General features: G+C 39.8%; 1 protein-coding gene and 1 long non-coding RNA gene across 2 annotated transcripts in view; both read right to left on the bottom strand.

The window, feature by feature from the left end:
* Positions 1-7,737, bottom strand: part of TBPL1 (TATA-box binding protein like 1) — a 51,255-nt gene extending 43,518 nt beyond the window's left edge. Inside the window, exon 1 of the mRNA XM_053591232.1 lies at positions 7,322-7,737. The gene's annotated coding sequence lies outside the window, so the exon portion shown is untranslated. The remainder of the gene's footprint in view (positions 1-7,321) is intronic.
* On the bottom strand, positions 6,147-6,738 carry LOC128585862 (uncharacterized). Its single transcript, XR_008380130.1, has one exon. It is a non-coding gene; the product is annotated as an uncharacterized LOC128585862 (long non-coding RNA).
* Positions 7,738-18,002: the final 10,265 nt, after the last annotated feature.

Below are 18,002 nucleotides of genomic sequence, written 5' to 3'. Positions count from 1 at the left end.
CGAATTGAAAACAGGAGGTGGTTCTTGTTCCCCAAAAGCTTCAGGTTCACCAAGAGTCTTAGCTGAGGTTCAATGATAGGCTCTATAAATGTTGACCATAGTCATAAATCAAATACCCATCTTCATATTTACACTTTTGGCTTATACATTGGCTTTATTACCTTCATATCTAAAAGACAGTAACATTTGTCCCTGAGGAAGTGTAGTGGAAAGAACACTAGGGAAACATTAACAATGTGTTATAGACCTTTGTCTCTAATCAGGCAAGTTTTATTGTGGACAATAGAATAGTATTGACACCTTGGAGACAAAGTTTCCTAAAATTTCCTAACATAGTACTCAGAATATTTAAAATAAAAAATGATATAGATATATATCTACATATATTTGATGAAATAGGCATGATCATTTGCTCTCTTATCTCAGTATTTTTTAGATCCAGAATCCATGATGGCTGTGGGAATAATGTGAATTATATTATATCAATACTAAATCTATTCTGGCCAATCTAGTTGCTTAACTAAATCAACAGTATCAACTAGACTCCACTTTCTTTAAACAGGAAAACAAAAGTCACACCCCTATACACACACATATTTACCAGCCTGTTTAGTGTACGGAGGTTTACAAAAACTAAAACAAAACCAGCACAACTTGAAAGAAGAAATTACAAACTGTACTCCTGTATATTTAAGGCAAAATATGCTTGTAATAATATATATTTTATAAAAATATATTTCAACTAGAAACCAAGATCTGGATATCAGCCAAAACAGGAAAGAACAGTTGGCAATTCATTTGGAATAAGCAGAAATACTTTTTAGTTAGTGGCTTCAAAAGTCTATATAACTAAACTAAAATATTTGGACTTAGCTTTAAAAGTTAGCTATTTCAATAGCAGCCTAAACAAAGCTATAATTATCAAATTATTTCCTTGATTAGGTATTCTCAGAGTTTGGTTTTAGCCTTACCATAAACAAATTTGCAATCCCACAAAGTCACTCCAGAGCTACTCGAATTATTGAAGCAGGGCAGAAATTTCAGCTACTTCTAAAATTACAAAAAGGCTACTATTTAGAACATTTACAGTGACACAGAATACTCAAGTTAAATGGCTTGACACTGACACTAACAAGTTTCAAGTTTACTATCAATTAAGGTTACACAAGTTAAAAAAAAAGTATCTTCCAACAAAAGACTAATTCTGTTAAATGAAACCATTGGGGTCTATTCCTTTTATTCAGGAGTATCATACTGCTGAACAAGAAGACACGTCCACAGGGAAATAACATTTCAATAGCTGCAACACAGTGCCAGGGCAGGCTTTGTTGGCTTTACTTTTCCAAGAAACAGAGATGTCTCTCTTTACTTAGTCCATCTGCCATAAGTGATAACCAGATGCCTGTGTGACAATTCAGAATTTTAAAAAAGCACTTCCTCCTCCCAAAACCTAACAGTAAAGAAGAGTCCAATAGTCAGTGATCACAAAGAAAGAATTTCAATGCTTTAGTCGCAAGCCTCAAAAGAAACAAAGCAATCAAGTGCTCTGACAGTTTCCCTTTAATATACTACTTAGCACCACTGACTGGTAACCCCTGCTATTATTAACTTCATAATGTAGATGAGGAAACTGGACTCAGGGCAGTTGAAAAACTTACTAGAGCCTTTACCACTGAAAAGAAAGTACAGCCATGATGCTAAACACAGGAATCTTGTCTCCAAGGTCCAAACTTTTAGTGTTACACCGACCCTAATCCCAAGAAAATGTAAATGATTCTGATCAAAACTGTTCTGTTTTACAATGAAAATACTGTGTCAGAAGGAGGAAGGTTAACATTTGATTCTTTGCAATCATTTAATTAATGGAAATAATGTTTTTACTCCTTTTAAGATGTTAAATCCTCACAAAAACATACCATGGGCCAATCTAAGACACTGTCTATATCATGCTGAGCATGATTTAATACTAACGTCATCCACTCATGTCCTGAGACAACTCTGCCCTTAACATACATCTGACTTTCAGTCTTCTTTCTTAAAAGATAAATACTGCCTTGTGAAAGTAATCAACAGGGAAATGGTTTTTTTATTGACCCCTACATGAAGGCAGATATGAACTGCCCCAGAAATTACCTTAGTGTATTCTTTAACATTTAATGGGACCTCCAGCAGCATGCTTACCAGCCCAAATTCAGGCATTTAAACCACATTTCCAACTTTATCATCCTTTAGTCACAGATCAGACCAGATGAATAAAATTTCTGATATGATTTGATTCCTTTCTACTAATGACATGCTTCTATAATACTGTTGCTTTTTAACAATTATACAAACACATACTCTCCATCTCTCTTCTAAAGAAAAGATTAACAAATAATATAAAAACTAAATTTGTCTATGTGGCCTGAAAAAACCTCAGATATGTATACAGTTTCTCACCCTTCTGAAACTTCCCAAAGTGGTAGTCATATGACAAGAACAAATACTGTATCTACTCAAGTCACAGCAGTCAAGCATCATTTTTATTGTTTGAACTGTTTAAAACAAACTCCCAAGTTTTGCTGCTTTTAACTTGCATCACTGTGGCCAGGATAAAAAGTTGAAATTTTGGGCATCAATAATTCATACCAAAAAGTTCCCCTCATCCACTAGATAAGTCCTTGGAGTAAAATAAAAAGAAACAATCACCTCCTTCTAATAAACCAACTAATGGTAAATATACACATACAGGACATAAACATATAATATGATGGCAACTCATATTCCTGATCCTCAAGAAACTTCTAATTCAGCAGGCATGATGAAATCCATACACCAGTAAATACAGTACCAGATAGTATGTAACAAAGGATCTAAAATTCCAGTTTATGTCTGCCATGTTTTGTTATCCACAGACATCATTTCTCTGCTATCTGTAAGTGCACAAAGAGCATTTGAAAGTTAACACCTCTTTCATCTAGTTTTGCACACCTGACACAGCACCAGACACCAGAAGGCGCAAAATGGATATAAATTTCAGAAAATTCTTATTACTTCAATACAGCTAAATTTTCAAAGTGCCACAAGTTTTGACTCAGAGGCATCCTGGAAATACTCTACTATAATTTCTTCTAAAATTGATTTAAACTTTACATTCTTATCAATAATTTCATCACATGTTCTATGATGCAATAGAAGGAAATCAATTACCTACGTTACTAGTGGCCTTCTTTACCTAAAAAGTCTTCAATTCATTCAATTAGATTACACAGTATCTGCTTTTTAAATAATTTCTACATTCCTAAGAAATGACACTCCAAAAAATTCAGCTGTATGTTTCATATGTAATTGTTTTATTTTACAGAAAATTTTGCACATTTAACCATCAAAAATTTTGATGTGTCAATTTTCCACATGGAAAAAATTTGTGGAAATCACTTAACACACTTCTCTCAAATTTGGCAGAATGTAATTTCAATCAAGATTGATTTTAAGAATAATTCTTTAAGAACAAGAATTACAAAAATCTAAGATTCAATTTAAAACATAAAAGAGGCTCTACAATACTATTTTACCTCTAAAAAAACTGTCTATAACTACAGCATTACTACCTGGCCTTCTAAAGTCTTGTTCTGAAAAGTCCAAAAATGTTCACATGACTTATTTCAATATAATAGTTTGATTTTCAGCATTAAGCTCTTATCTGTTGTTTTCACAACTAACAGTTATTCAGAATGAATACAGAATATGTGACATGACCACTCCAATTCTCCAATAAAGGAGAGGGATGCAGAAGAAAAAGGCAACAATGTATTATTAATGATAAGTAATAGGCTGGGCACGGTGACTCACACCTGTAATCCTAGCACTCTAGGAGGCCGAGGCAGGTGGACTGCTTGAACTTAGGAGTTGGAGACCCCATCTCTACTAAAAAAAGAAAAACTAGCTGGGCCTGGTGTCTGGCGCCTGTAGTCCAGCTACTTGGGAGGCTGAGGCATGAGGACTGTTTGAGTCAGGAGTTTGAGGTTGCTAATGCCAGGGCACTCTAGCCAGGGCAACAGAGTGAGACTCTGTCTCCAAAAAAAAAAAAAAAGAAAAAGAAACATAAGCCATGGATATATGTTGAAAACACCATGTAAGAAAGAGAAATAAACAGCATAAAAAAATCATTTGGGGGTGGGACATGATTAAATAAAGAGAGGAACTAAAAAAACAATACCAAGCATTGACTGTGTCAGGGCAAAGAACAAGCAAAGAAAATGTATTGTTAATAAAGGGGGATACTAGGGCTTGAGCCCCACTCAAATAGGAAGAGATAGAGGTAACAGCAAGTGAGAGTGTTCATGAAGACTCACATGCACAATGAAAATCCCAGACTCAATATCCATAGCCTCAAGTGTGGTCATCTCACTACATCTTTTACAGAAGAACAACTACATGAAAAAATTAAGCAACAGCCCTCAATTCATTAAAGATAATGGTATTGCCTTTCTCTTCTTAGAGCATAATTGGCAATTATAGTTTCCCAATGTTCACACTTTCCATCCTTGTTAAAGGAAACTGCCCACCTGTTCAGACACACATGAAATTCCTTTAACAAGAGACACTGGGTCTTGATTCCAGACTAAAAGCTTAAAATGAAAATGCCTGAGTTATAAACTGTATCCTGGATGGCCCTCAGTCAGCCATCAGGCAACCAGTCCAGGGTACACGGGAGCAAGTCATTACTTTCTCATACTGATTTTGAGGGCAGAGAGTATAAAAAGAAGCGTCTAGGAATAAGGATGACACCTTTTTGTTTAAGCCAGACTTAGCCAAAAGAGATGGGGGACAAAAACAACCTGTGGTTGACATAATTGCATCTATGATTTAGCAATTTTATTTTCATCTTTAATCTTGAACTTTATATAAAGAGCTTTGTTCCCACCAGTCACAAAAACAGTGTTACTGCAATATGTATATGTGGCCTTTTCAGTGTGCCACAGGAAAACCTTCTTTACTAACCTAAAATTTTGGAAAGCATAAAACCATTAAATAGTTTTGATGAAAGGGGGAAAAGATAGCATGAACTGATGGGCATATCAAACTGTGAATAATTCTTTCAACCAAACAGTGCCAAATGTCACATCTCAATTTCAATGAACTGCCATTTTCTCAAACTTTGAAAGAGACTGCAAAATTATGGCAGGATGGCTGAACCTTCTTAAATTTCTCTTTGGGGAGAAACTGTCATTGCTTGTTCTCTCACACAGAATCACACCAAGCTTGTTCCTGGTACAAGACTGGAGCCACCCTTTTAAAGCACTGTTCTGTTCTGAAACCTAAATACAGAAGCTCATGCTAGTTACTCCCAGCATTGCTTTGGAACTGCAGGTGACAGATGCAGCAGAGAGCTCACAGATGTAGGCTGGCTGCAGGTTTTAATGCAATGAGCACACTGACAGAGCGTGCAGATGCACATTTCGGCAGCAGAATTTTTAAAAAGTCATTCGCTATCAGATTTACTTTTAGGACTCTTATTAGCTATTTTTAAGCACTTATCCCGACTCTCATCCCTGCTTAGCTTTACCCACAATTCATTCTCTAGCTTCCAGATCCTTCTTCATCAAGCCTAATTTTAGTCAAAAAAAAAAAAAATATATATATATATATATAGAATAGGGATGCTGGCATTGCCAGAACTAGGAGCCAAGGGAGCCGCTGTTTGGGAGCCCTCCTGCCGCGGCAGAGGCCGCTGAAGTTTTCTGGAAGCAACAACCCCCCTACCACCTCCGCACGGTCCTCTTGCCCGGGGTGATGGCTCCATAGACAAACCCGGACTCTCCCTGACCAGTATTTATGAGTGGTGGCTTACACGCAAGCTAACCCCTCTTTTCCTATCCTATACCAGGCTGGATAATTCTCCCAGGCACCGACGCCCCACCCCCACCCCGTTATCCTGAGTGAGATCACCAAACATCACCCGCTCCTCCTAAGAACCGAACCCTCCCTGGGCCACCGGACCAGTTTCCAGCACCTCAGCTCCGGTCCTCCCGCCACCCGCCCCCGCACTCCCAGCCCTAGCACATCCCCGCTCCGCACACGCCGGCCCCGCGCCCAGAAGCTCGCACCCGGCACTCAGGCCGCTAGGTCGCTAGCGCTCCCCCGGCCCAGGGTCGCCTACGAGGTTACCGTGGGAAGAGGGGGCGGTGGCAGAGGACGCGGCGGCAGCGGTGCTGCCGGTTGCGTCGGAAACGAAGGATAAGCTGGAGGAAGAGGATGATGATGAGGCGGGCGCGCTCCCCAGTCTCCATGGAATTCCCGCCCCGGCCCGTTGCTAGGAGCCCCCGAGTCTCGGGCTCCGTCTTTCGAGCTTTGTTGTTCCGGGTACGAGGCGGCCGCGGCTTCCCGGCGACAATAAATAGACAAGACGCCGGGATCATAGAGAGAAAGCGCGCGGGAGCTAGAGCGCCACCGGACAGGGCGCCCCGGGGTGCCGCGCTAGCCACTCACTTCCGGCTTTCACTGGTCGCGTCACTGTCCCCCGCCCTGCCCCCACCCTTCCTTCGCTCTTTCTTCCTGATCCCTAAGTCAGGCCTCTCCTGCCCTCCGGCTTAGCTCAGCCGCGACGCAAAGGCAGAGGTGGTTCCTTTTACGGCGTTGGGCTAGAGTTGTGGGGTTTTTTTTTTGCTAGAGAATCGCAAGAAAAGGTTCAGAAAAAAACATGTGTCCCTTAATAAATTTCTAGTTGTTACCTACACATGTGTACGTAATTTCTGCCGTACAGACTATAAATTGATTTAAATTTTTTTTGTTGAATCCTTAGAACTTTCATCCTAACTCATTCAATTTCTACAAAAGGTCCTCCACATCATATGCGGTAATTGATAAATCTAGTATCTAACGCGTCAACGAGACTTATTTTCTGTCTGAAAAAGTCCTACTTCGCTTTTTCAGTCAAATATGCTCTTTTGCGATGTTGCGATCAAATTGTAAGGAATTCGAATCCTAGTCTTACAGCAATAAGGGATGGAAGAGATGAGGGATGGGTAGATGGGTGGACAACATGTGAACTAGAAGGATGGCTAGATAACGCAGGGAGCTTATGTCGCTTCTGTTGTCTGACCCCTCGCTATTTCCTACTCAACTTGGGTCTGCGGTCGGGACTGTCCCTCGGGAGCCGGGAGGCGCTTCAGAGGCTTTTATGCCGGTAGGAGGATCCGGAGAGGTGGAAGGTGGGAGAGGGCGGCTGCTGAGCAGGAGAAGCGTCAGCTCGGTGGAGGGGGCGCGCCCGGGGAAGCTGGGCGTCTGGGGACTGCGACCAGGCAGGCCTGGAATGACCCGGGGATCCCGAGGGGCTCACCCTCGCCAGTTTGAACTGCCGCGCTGGAGGGCTCTCGGACGCCCTCGGTACCCCTCGAGGGTGGGGGACTGGGAGGCGCTGCCCGCGGGGGCGAGACTCGCATAACGGTCCCGGGAGCGCCACGCCACGCGGTCCCCTGCGGCGCCCCCGGACCCTTTCCCAGGCCGGCGCCGGGCCTCTGCTCTGGAACCTGGCTGCAGCCAGAAGCTTCTGGCCCTGGTTGAGGTCAATGTCAGCTTGGATTTAATTATTAAAAGGCCACACTAGAGGCGAGTTATGGATGCCTGGCCTTTCGTGTGAATGGAGAATGAAAAACGAAAGTGCACTGCCCTTTTGAAACAGAAGGCATGGACTGAACTCGGGGGGATTTGGAAGTACGCAACCCCTAGAGTGTTTAATTATTTACAGAGTCTCCACGGCTGCTGCTTGATCTTTCACTTCCCACTCCGAGCGTTCAGAAAAATATAGGAGCATTTTAAAACTCTGTAGAATGGCAGGATTTGTTTCATTTTCTATACTAATATATTTTTCAAGGAATATTAAATAATTATAGCTGTGTGGGATGTAATGAGGAAAATGAACAAGAAGCTGGACTGGAAAGTAATGTCTGTGTGGTAGTGAGAAGAGGGCATTTAGGAGGTAACATTTCCATATTTCTAAAAGGAACGGGAGTGGGAAGAGTGTTTGTAGAGCGTTCCAAGCAGAGGGGACAGGATATATCAAGTGCTTCCTGTCTAGGGGGTTAGCATGGCTAGGGCATCAGGAAACACAGCAAGGGAAGAGTGACATGAGCTGAAGTTGAAGAAAAATTAGGCCTTGAAACTTCAGTGCCTTGTAGACCATGGAATGAGTTTGGATTTTCTTCTGCATGTTAGGGGAACTGGAGTTTTAAACTAGACAATTACATGGTCTGATTTACCAAGAAAATGATAGGGGAAATGCTCTTTCCACTGGCTACTGCCACTGCTAAAAAGTCAATTTTATAGCAAAGGTGACCAAATTTAAGGTCCTCGTGAGGCAGGATACCTGGAATCAAGCACGTCAGTTACTTTGGGCTCCCTTTTGTCATGCACCATTCACTAGTTTGCCTCATTGCAATAGTCTTCATTCTGGAATTGGATTTGGTATTGCTGCAAGCACCATTCGCCATTAAAAATAGACTTATTGATTGTTTGTACACTATCGTATTACCCCATAGAGAGAATCTATGACTAATGCCATTGAACTGAGATCTAGGGAGATTGATGGAGTTGCCAAGCTCGTTTCCAAAAGATAGGAACAGGAAGGGCAGGGTCCATATTCAAAACTCATATCACAGTGAGATTTCTGCTAATGGATTTCCCCAAATGTCATTCAACCAAGTAAAGTATTAAGGTATTGTCAGGAATTTCTCAACCTGGCATAAGTACCTACTGCTGTGCTATCCTAAAGGCAATGTTGCAGTCTCCATTCCTAGTTGAAAGATGAATTAGGACATCAAGATAGTCCGTGGAGATTCCTTCTCACCACACCTCTATGCAGGCTCTTTGAGACAAGGGAAATCTTGGCCCTTTGATTGGCTGACCTTGATTCTGTACTGGATAAATGAAATCTTATTCTTATTACTCCTGTCCAGCAGGGTAAGGTATATGCTCACAGCCATTGTATACTGCTTTTCTTTTTTGCCTTCTCTCTTTAGTTGTGGTTATCCCATTTCTTCCTCCTTTGTTGTATATTTGTGCATTGGGGATAAATTTATTTTTCATCATTTAGTCACATCTGGACCTGATCAGGCTTGACAGCATTCAAACATCTTGAACTTGGGGCAGGATTCAGTAGCTAGATGTAGCTTTGAGTTTTCTCCTCCCACCGGGGAGGGATTGAGTACATTTTCAGTTGCATATGGAATTGGTGACTTATGTTAGGAACTGTAGATACAAAGAAAAAAGTATGTGTTTGTATTTGAGTGTGTGTTCATATGTGCAATGAGCAATGAAAGGGTGACATGTGGGAAAGAAACATCTCTGTTAGCCTTCAACTCTCTTCTTTTGAGAGGAATGTTCTTTTCCCTTATTTTGGAAAATTACTCCCCCTCTCTACCTAACCTCAATCTAATGAGGTCCAAATGGGAGGTTCAATAACCGCAATGATTGACAGAAAGGAGGATGTCCGACCTAAGCTAGTCCAACTATGTAATACCTGTACTGTAACTGATTTATTATCTCTCATTTCCAAATTCACTCTTTATGCCTGCTCTGCAAGGATGAATCTGGCCTCTTTAAATAGTCATCTTTCACTAGCTATGACAGTGTTAGAGTCTGTCAATGGAGAATGCTACAGAGACATCCAAATAGGAAAAGATGTTCTTCCTGGTTCCAGGGTTCTCCCTGACAGTCTCCTGCAGCATGGAAGGCAACTTTTCCAGCAGGTGGCTTTCCCAGTGATTTCAGGGATCTAAAGAACAGTAGTGAAGGAAACTTCTCCACATGGGCAGGATCCCAACAGTATATTTGATTGTCTAGTATGTCTAGATTGAGAGATGACCAGAATGACCAGTCACTAATGGTTTGTCTAGATGGTCAGTGACTTGGAAGGAATGGGATTGGCCAGTAGGTGACAAGGAAGTACAGAAAAGAGGTATGTGGATGGATTTTCTGAATGTGCATGAATATGAAAATATGTGCATCCTGTCTGAGTACATCAGATGTATTCAAAGTATACACTGCAGAAGAGACTCAGTAGTCAGATGGAAAAAATGGCTTACTCTGTATATATCAGTCAGCATCTCCACCCAGAAACCCAGGCACATGCTCAAAGGACCCATGAGCAACATGGCCATAGTGGTAGGGAGGGAGGCTATGCATAAGCTCGCCAATGTAGACTCCCCCTTACCAAGGCTTACCTTGATGACACTACTGCCAAGGGTTTAATCTGTCAAGAGCAGAAAACAACTGACATGGCATCACTCCCAGGGGCAATGAACCAGCCATCTGGTGGCAGGTTGATTACATTGGACTTCTATCATGGAGCAAAGATTCATCTTCATTGGAATATCTGCATACTCTGAAATGCATTTGCCTTTATTGCTTATAATGCTTCTGCCAGCACCACTATCTATGAACTCACAAAATGCTTTATCTATTATAAGTGCATTCTACTCAACATTGCATCTGAGCAGGGAACTCATTTCACTGCAAAGGTAGTGCAGCCATGGACTCACGCCAATAGAATTAACCGGGCTCACCACCTACATCATTACTTGGAAGCAGCTGGCTTACTGAAGATTCAGTTATGGTCCCAGCTGGGAGACAATACCCTGGAAAAATGAGATTCTGTCTTCCATGATATGTTTTGAATCTGAGACTATTGTATGTTTCTTTTCTGTAGCCAAAATACATTTGAGTAAAGGTGTGGGAGTGAGAGTGGCTTCTCCTATGTCACCTGGGAACCCATTCTGAGAATTTTTCCTTCCTTACTTGGAAATTTTGCTGCCGATTTAGAGACTTTATCCTTGAGGGGAGAGTACTTTCATTAGGAGGCAACAGTGGTTCCACTAAATTGTACAATGACACTAATCCATGCCATTTGGGGTTCTATATATCACTGAAGCAAAAGGCAAAAACAGTAGATGATCTACTGGCTGGAGCGATTGATCCTGATTACCAATAGGACATTGGCTTCCTTTATACAGTGGAGATGCAGGGGATTCTCTGGGGATCCTTCTAGGACTTCCATGTTCAATATTAAGGTTATTGAAAAATGACAGCAACTATAAAATGTAGTATGTTTGAGGATTTAGGCCAGTGTTTTTCAACTTTTTTTATTTCATGGCACAACGAACCTATAGTTAAAATTTTGTGGCACACTTAAATTCTGTTGATAAAAAAAAGAATAAAAAATATATTTCCTGTGCTTTGAACTTCTTTTGAAAATAATTTAATTAGTGGTCTTTAAAATTTTAGCAGCACACCTAAGATCCTCTCACAGCATACCAGTTGAAAATACTGACTTAGACACTCCGGGAATGAAGTTTGGGTCACTTCACTAAATAAAGAATACCAACCAGATGAGATTCTGGCTGAGGGCAAGGTAGAGGAAAAAGGAAGCCATAAATATCAATTATAGCTTTGTGGATAATGATAGAAATGAGGGCTGCAGTATCTTTGCAGATTTTCTATTGGCTTGTTATATGTATATGTTTATACATATTTACTAGCCGTTTTCTTCATTTCACAACTTTCCATTTTTATTTTAGATTCAAGTTGTTGGCACTCCTACTAGTGTCCTAGGGGAACCATAACCAAGTACCACAAACTTGATAGCTTAAAATAAGAGGAACATATTCTCTCAAGTTCTAGAGGCTGTATGTATGAAATAAGGGTGTTGGCAGGGTTGGCTCCTTTAGGAAGCTCTGAGGGAGGGAAAGGTGTTCCATGCCTTTCTCTGAGGTTCTGAGGGCTGCCAGAAATCCTTGGCATTCCTTGGCTTATGGTGCCTCACTCCACTCTTTGATTCCATCTGTACATTAGTTTCTCTTCTGAGTGTCTGTGGATCTCAAATCCCCCTATTCTTTCCCTCATAGATGTCAGTCATTGGATTCAGGGTCCACCCTCAACCCAGGAGAATCTCATCTCAAGATTTAAATACATCACCAAAGACACTATTTCTTTTCTTTTTTGAGACTGAGTCTCACTATGTTGCCCTCTGTAGAGTGCTGTGGTGTCATAGTTCACAGCAACCTCAAACTCCTGGGCCCAAGTGATTCTCTGGTATTAGCCTCCCAAGTACCCGGACTATAAGTGCCCACCACAATGCCCAGCTATTTTTAGAGATGGGGGTCTTGCTCTTGTTCAGGCTGGTCTCAAACTTCTGAGCTCAAATAATCGGCCCATCTCAGCCTCCCAAAGTGCTAGAATTGCAGATGTGAGCCACCACACCCAGCCTTAAAGACATGATTTCTAAATAAGATCTCAAACACAGGTACTGGGGATTAGGACTTTGAAAGACCTTTCTGAGGCCAAAGTGCAATTCTTCACAGAAATGAACTTCACTAATATTCTTTAGGCAACAGAATATTCTGTGATACTGTGAATTTGAGGATTGATTTATATAGACAATGGTGAACACAATGACTCTCAGGACTCTCCCTCTCCTTATTTGGGGGAAAGGGTGATCTTCACTTATAAGAAAGATAGCTGATCTCATTCCATGGAAAGATAACGTGTTTTGCTGCAGAACAGTGCATATGGCAGCTGACCAGTTAGGTGGCAGAAAGTGCGTGTGGCTGCTGCATTATGAGCAGCTTCTCCGGTGTCGAACTGCTGCAACACGCACAGTTCCTGCTGTACCCAAGCCCCGCAGCAATGCCCCCTCTGCTGAGAATGCTTCCAGTGAGAGGCCTCCCTGTGGCTTGCTTTTGCCGGCACCCAGAGGGCAAATTTGCGGTTGAGTTCTGTGAAGCACCATCTATCCCACATTATTCACCCGGCCTGGCCAGCTCTCTCCATTCACCTGGCCTGCAGCTCAGCTGTGGTGCTGTGTGGATGGAGTACGGGTGGAGAGAACTCTTCCTCGGGTTCTGTGTCTCAGCCTTAGGGGTAGTGCAGGCTCCTTCTATCTGCTATTCCTATATTCTTTTAGAATTTTCTCTGTTCCTTCCTAATCAGTCTCTCAATATGGCAAACCCATATTAGAGTTTAAAATTCTGTACCTTCCTGTTTCTACCCAAATTACTGTGTGGTTCATCCTTTCAGATTGGGCTCATTACCCCACTGTCCTGGCCCCTGTGATTGATTGGGAAGAAAGTATGTGACCAAGCCAGGCTGGGGACTGTCCTACCCCAGGATTTACTGAGGTATAGCTGGGGAAAAGAGCAAGGTCCTTTTCTGGTAGTGAAACTGGAAGGATGTGAGTTGAAAGAAATAGCTGACACATCGTAGTGAGGAAGAGGTCGACCCTCACCAGCAGATAACAAAGCTGGCGGGGAGAGAGAAGCAAGAGACAAAAGATGAAGGGAAAAGAGGAGTGGGTCTGAAACTGCTTGGATGGAAAGGCTGGATAACAAAGATGTCCATTCTCTTCAAACGTATCTATGAATTTAACATTATAGAATTATTCTATAATTTAACACGATATACTAGCTAATGATAATTTTTACAAAGTTATTCAGGTTCTAAATTTCATCTGCAAAAGAAAATGCAACAACTTAACATAGAAAATTTTGCAAAAAAAGAACAATAATCTGCTCAGATGTAAAAATACACTGCAAAACAATAATTGGTATAGGATAGTACTGGGACAGGAACGGACAAAAATACAAGTAGAAAAGAACAGAAAATATAGATCCATATATTTAAAGGTGACATTTCTAATCTGTTGGAAAGAGACAGACTATCAATATCAATAAATGGTATCGTCAATTTGCAAAATACATATGTAGTCAGATATTTATTTCATAATAAAAATAAATTCCACTTGTGTTACAGATCTGCACTGTCTCTGATCTTGGCTCCCTTTTGGAGGAATTCTTTATGAGGTTTGTCAGAAATATGGGTGGTTTTTTTTTTGAGGCAGTCTCACTATGTCACCTTCCATAGAGTGCTGTGGCATCACAGCTCACAGCAACCTCAAAATCTTGGGCTTAAGTGATTGTCTTGCCTCAGCCTCCCAGGTAGCTGGGACTACAGGTGCCTGCCACAACACCCGGCTATTTTTTGGGTGCAGTTGTCATTTGTTCAGCAGGCCCAGGCCTGGCTTGAAGCCACCAGTCTCAGTGTATGTGGCCAGCACCCTACTCACTGAGCTACCGGTGCTGCCAGAAATAAGGGTTTTTAGATCTTTAGTTCTTTCAGGTTTTATTGTAAAATCTGTGTGCATTATCTATATAATTAATTTAGAAATTACATATGAATATATTTTCTTTGTAGAAATTCAAATGGCGCACGCATGCACATACACACACACGTGAAGTTTGCTTTAACCCTGTTATTCCTGCAATAAACTCCCTTCCTTAGAATCACACTTTATATGACATCTACTTTATATAATCCAGAAATTCTCCACTGTGATAGTTTTCTGGTGGCCCTGCAGACTGGTTTTCAGCACTGCTGTGAATGAATTTTTATCTCTGTATTTCTCCTATTAATCGAATTGAGTTTTGAAAGGTTAACGAGGTAAATGTGTGTTTTTTGGCTACTGTCTTGAAAGAAAAGTTCAGTCACTCATTTAAAAAAAATTCAGTTTACAACTAAGATAAATATTAACATTATTTTGAAACATACAAAGTTAAAATTGTTTTGAAAAATTTTCCATGCATGCCTGTAATCCCAGCTGAGGGAGGAGGATTGCTTGAGCTCAGGAGTGGGAGACCACCCTGGACCACAGAAGGAGATCCCATCTCAGCACACACACACACAAAGAAAGAGAGAAGAAAAACGCATTTGACTCTCTAGTGGTGGAAAGGAATCCATTTCATTTCTACTCTGAAAACATAATGCGTGTATACTTCACAAGTCAATTAAGTTGAAGGAAGAGGGTGGAGGTCTATACAAGTGTCCCTAAGACTTGTATTGTTTGAAAAAAGGGTTCAGGTATGATTAATTTTAGATCTAGTTGTTAACTAAGAGTTCTAAGACTATTAGTATCACAAGAGAATAAAAATAGGATATGTTAATTTCCATCTAGTAAAAGGCAAAAAGGAAATAAAAAAACCCAAATAAATGATTAAACAAATGCTTATATAAAGAAAGTCAACAGAGGATAAAAAAAAAAAGAAACATAGAAAAGGTAGAATAAATACAAGAAACACAAATTAACAGAGTGGAAACAAGTTCTAAATTTCCTGTAGCCATAATACAAGTACATAAGTTAAATTCACCCTCAAAAAGACAGAAACGATATTATATCCAAGAGTCTTTATATTTAAAGGAAGAAAAGATGGAAAGTTAAAAAATAAAAAAGATTCCAGAAAAATACTAATCATAAAAACTAATAGCCATATTAATAAACATTTCAGACAAAATGAAAGCAAAAATTAATAGATATATAATTTATATAAATATTCAATTTATATAAATTTATATACAAATTTATATCAGAGTGGATATGCGAATATAACCTCTCTGAATAAAGCACAGAAATGTTAGCACAGATGGAGAAGATTGATTTAACACAATTAAATCAATTGTGTTATTTGCCTTAAAGAGGAAAGTCTGAAAATGTGTTAAATATCCAATTTAAGAAGCTAGCTGGGGATAAAAGCAGAAGAAACTCCAAGAAAGTAGAAAAACTACCTAGTGAAGATAAAGCTTTTATTCCTCTCTAGCTTCTTAAATTGGATATTTAAATTGAATAGATAAATAGAAAATACGAAGAATTATTTTAACATATTTTCAAAAAGTAATAAAATAGATAACCTTGGGTGAACCTGACCAAGAAAAAGAAGAAATAAAGCCCAAACAAAAACAACAAGGAATGACAAAAGGGAGTCCTGACTTTAGATACAGTAACAACTAAAAAGATAATAAAGAGAACACAATGAACAACCTTGTACTAAAATATCTGAACATCTTCAGAAAAGGGAAAGTTTCCTAAAAGAAAAATTTAGCAAAAGTGACTCAGGAAGAAAGGAATGGACCCTTGGACTACTAAGAATGCTGAGACAAAAATTGAGAAGCCTTTCTTGGAAGTAAAAGCTGAAAAGAGAATAAGAAACAAAAAAAAAACAAAGTTAAGACCAAAGAAGAACCAAGAAAGGCAGATGAGCATTAGAAAGTGTTGCTGCGGTGGGGCCCTTTGCCAATGCTGAGAATTTGAGCTTGAATTTTGATGTCTTCACTTTGATTTTGATATCCAGGGATTGCACAAAGCGGGAAGTTGAATAGGAGGCCCTCCTGACAGTAGGGTGTGACATAAAAGGGCTGTATTCCAAATGTAAGCATGTACCAGAAATGAGCAAATGTTCTTGTGATTGTTTCTATTACCTTGGTAGGCCAAGGAATTTAAAGCTTTGAACTTACATTAAGATGATCTCAGACTGAATGTGTGCATAGGTGCCTAGCAGAAACAATCTCTCTATAGGAAGTAGATTTCTATTAGGCTAAGATAATTAGGATTCAAATTATTCCTATAAATACTCTTTTAAGTAATATTACCAGCACATATGTAGTCAAAATTTATTTGTTTAGTTACTTTACCATGCGAGGCCAGCGGAGGAGGCTTGCTTGAGGCCAGGAGTTCAAGACCAGGCTGGGCAACATAGTGAGAGCCCATCTCTATAAAAATTTTTTTTTAAAAATTAGCCAGGTATAGTGTGGCTCATGCGTGTAGTACTAGCAACTCAGGAGGTTAAGGCAGGTGGATTGCTTGAAGCCAGGAGTTCAAAGCTGCAGTGAGCTGTTATGATACTGCTGTACTCTAGCCTGGGTGGCAGTGTAAGAACCTGTTTCTTAAAAAAAAAAAGAAGAAAATATAATCATTATAAACCCCCAATTCAGATGGTTTTACCTTTGGTGGAAGAAGTTCAATTTCTGATGATTAATGATGTCTACCCTGTTAGGTTATTTGCCAAGTCTGCAATACGTTCGTTAAAGTAAAACTAAAATAGAAATTTCTTTTATTTCTATTTTTTCTTGTTTGTTTAGCAATTCTAGCTAATATAATGAGATAAAAGAAGATTAGTAACAAAGGCAGAGTTAAATGATTTTTTATTTGTAGATGATGGTATTGTCTGGAAAACGCAGTAAATTCAATTCAAAATATCTGTCAAAACTAATGAAACTTCAACAGTGATTGGTTATTGGTAGCAATATCTTCCATATGTTGGGTTTCTGCTACACGCCAGAAACTCTCTGCTCCACACTTTCTATTCATTGTTTCAATTAATCTTCAGAACCAACTCTATATGTTATCGAGAGTATCTCTACAATGATGAGGAAAAGTTTTAGGTTGAGTAACTTGCCCAAGGGGCAGAACAACAATTTGAACTTGCTTTGTTTAACGCCAAAACTTCTGTTACCTTGTCTCCAAATAAATACTGAAGTTAAGATAATTTTCTCCATGACAAAAATAATCAATGATCAGAAAATTTGTTCAAGGAAAAATACTTAGATACTTTCAGTGTGGCAAGCATCATCAAACAGAGATAGTATCTTTTTTTTTTTTTAAAGTACGTACACCTCAAATGGACCAAATCTATGTGCAAAGACTCTCTTGAGAAAGTCTTATAAATAAATACGATTCTTTTTCTCTGTCTTGCCTATTTCAGATGCCATGCAGCCTGCTACATTTTCTGTTCACTGATTTTTTCTTCAAAGGAGTTACAACATTACCAATTAGTACTGGTTTTTCACCTGAAACTATGCCTCAGTTGATGTTTTTGTACTTTTCCTCTAAGCAGCTATTAAGAGTTGCTTCCATTTGGAGATGTTTCTAGTTTTCTTCTGAGATGGTAGTTTTAGGCTACCATTAAGGATTAATTTTAGCACATGTACTGGGGTATGGAAATTAAGCACATAACTGGTGTTTTCTAACTCATTTATAACTTATCACAATCTTTCTTACTTCTTTTTGTCCTCAAGACCTTTAAAGTTTCACAGAAGTTTGCTGAGCTTGTTATTTTCATACCCTGCATTTGGAAAGTGCTGGGCTCATCCTCACCTCCCACCCACTCTGACCACTCCACTGCTCTCTGGAATGTGATCCG

Source organism: Nycticebus coucang, chromosome 5 (genome assembly GCF_027406575.1).
Source record: "Nycticebus coucang isolate mNycCou1 chromosome 5, mNycCou1.pri, whole genome shotgun sequence".
In the NCBI taxonomy this organism is placed as follows: Eukaryota; Metazoa; Chordata; class Mammalia; order Primates; family Lorisidae; genus Nycticebus; species Nycticebus coucang.
The sequence above is the reverse complement of the archived record's forward strand: the minus strand, read 5'-3'. Positions and strand labels throughout refer to the sequence as shown.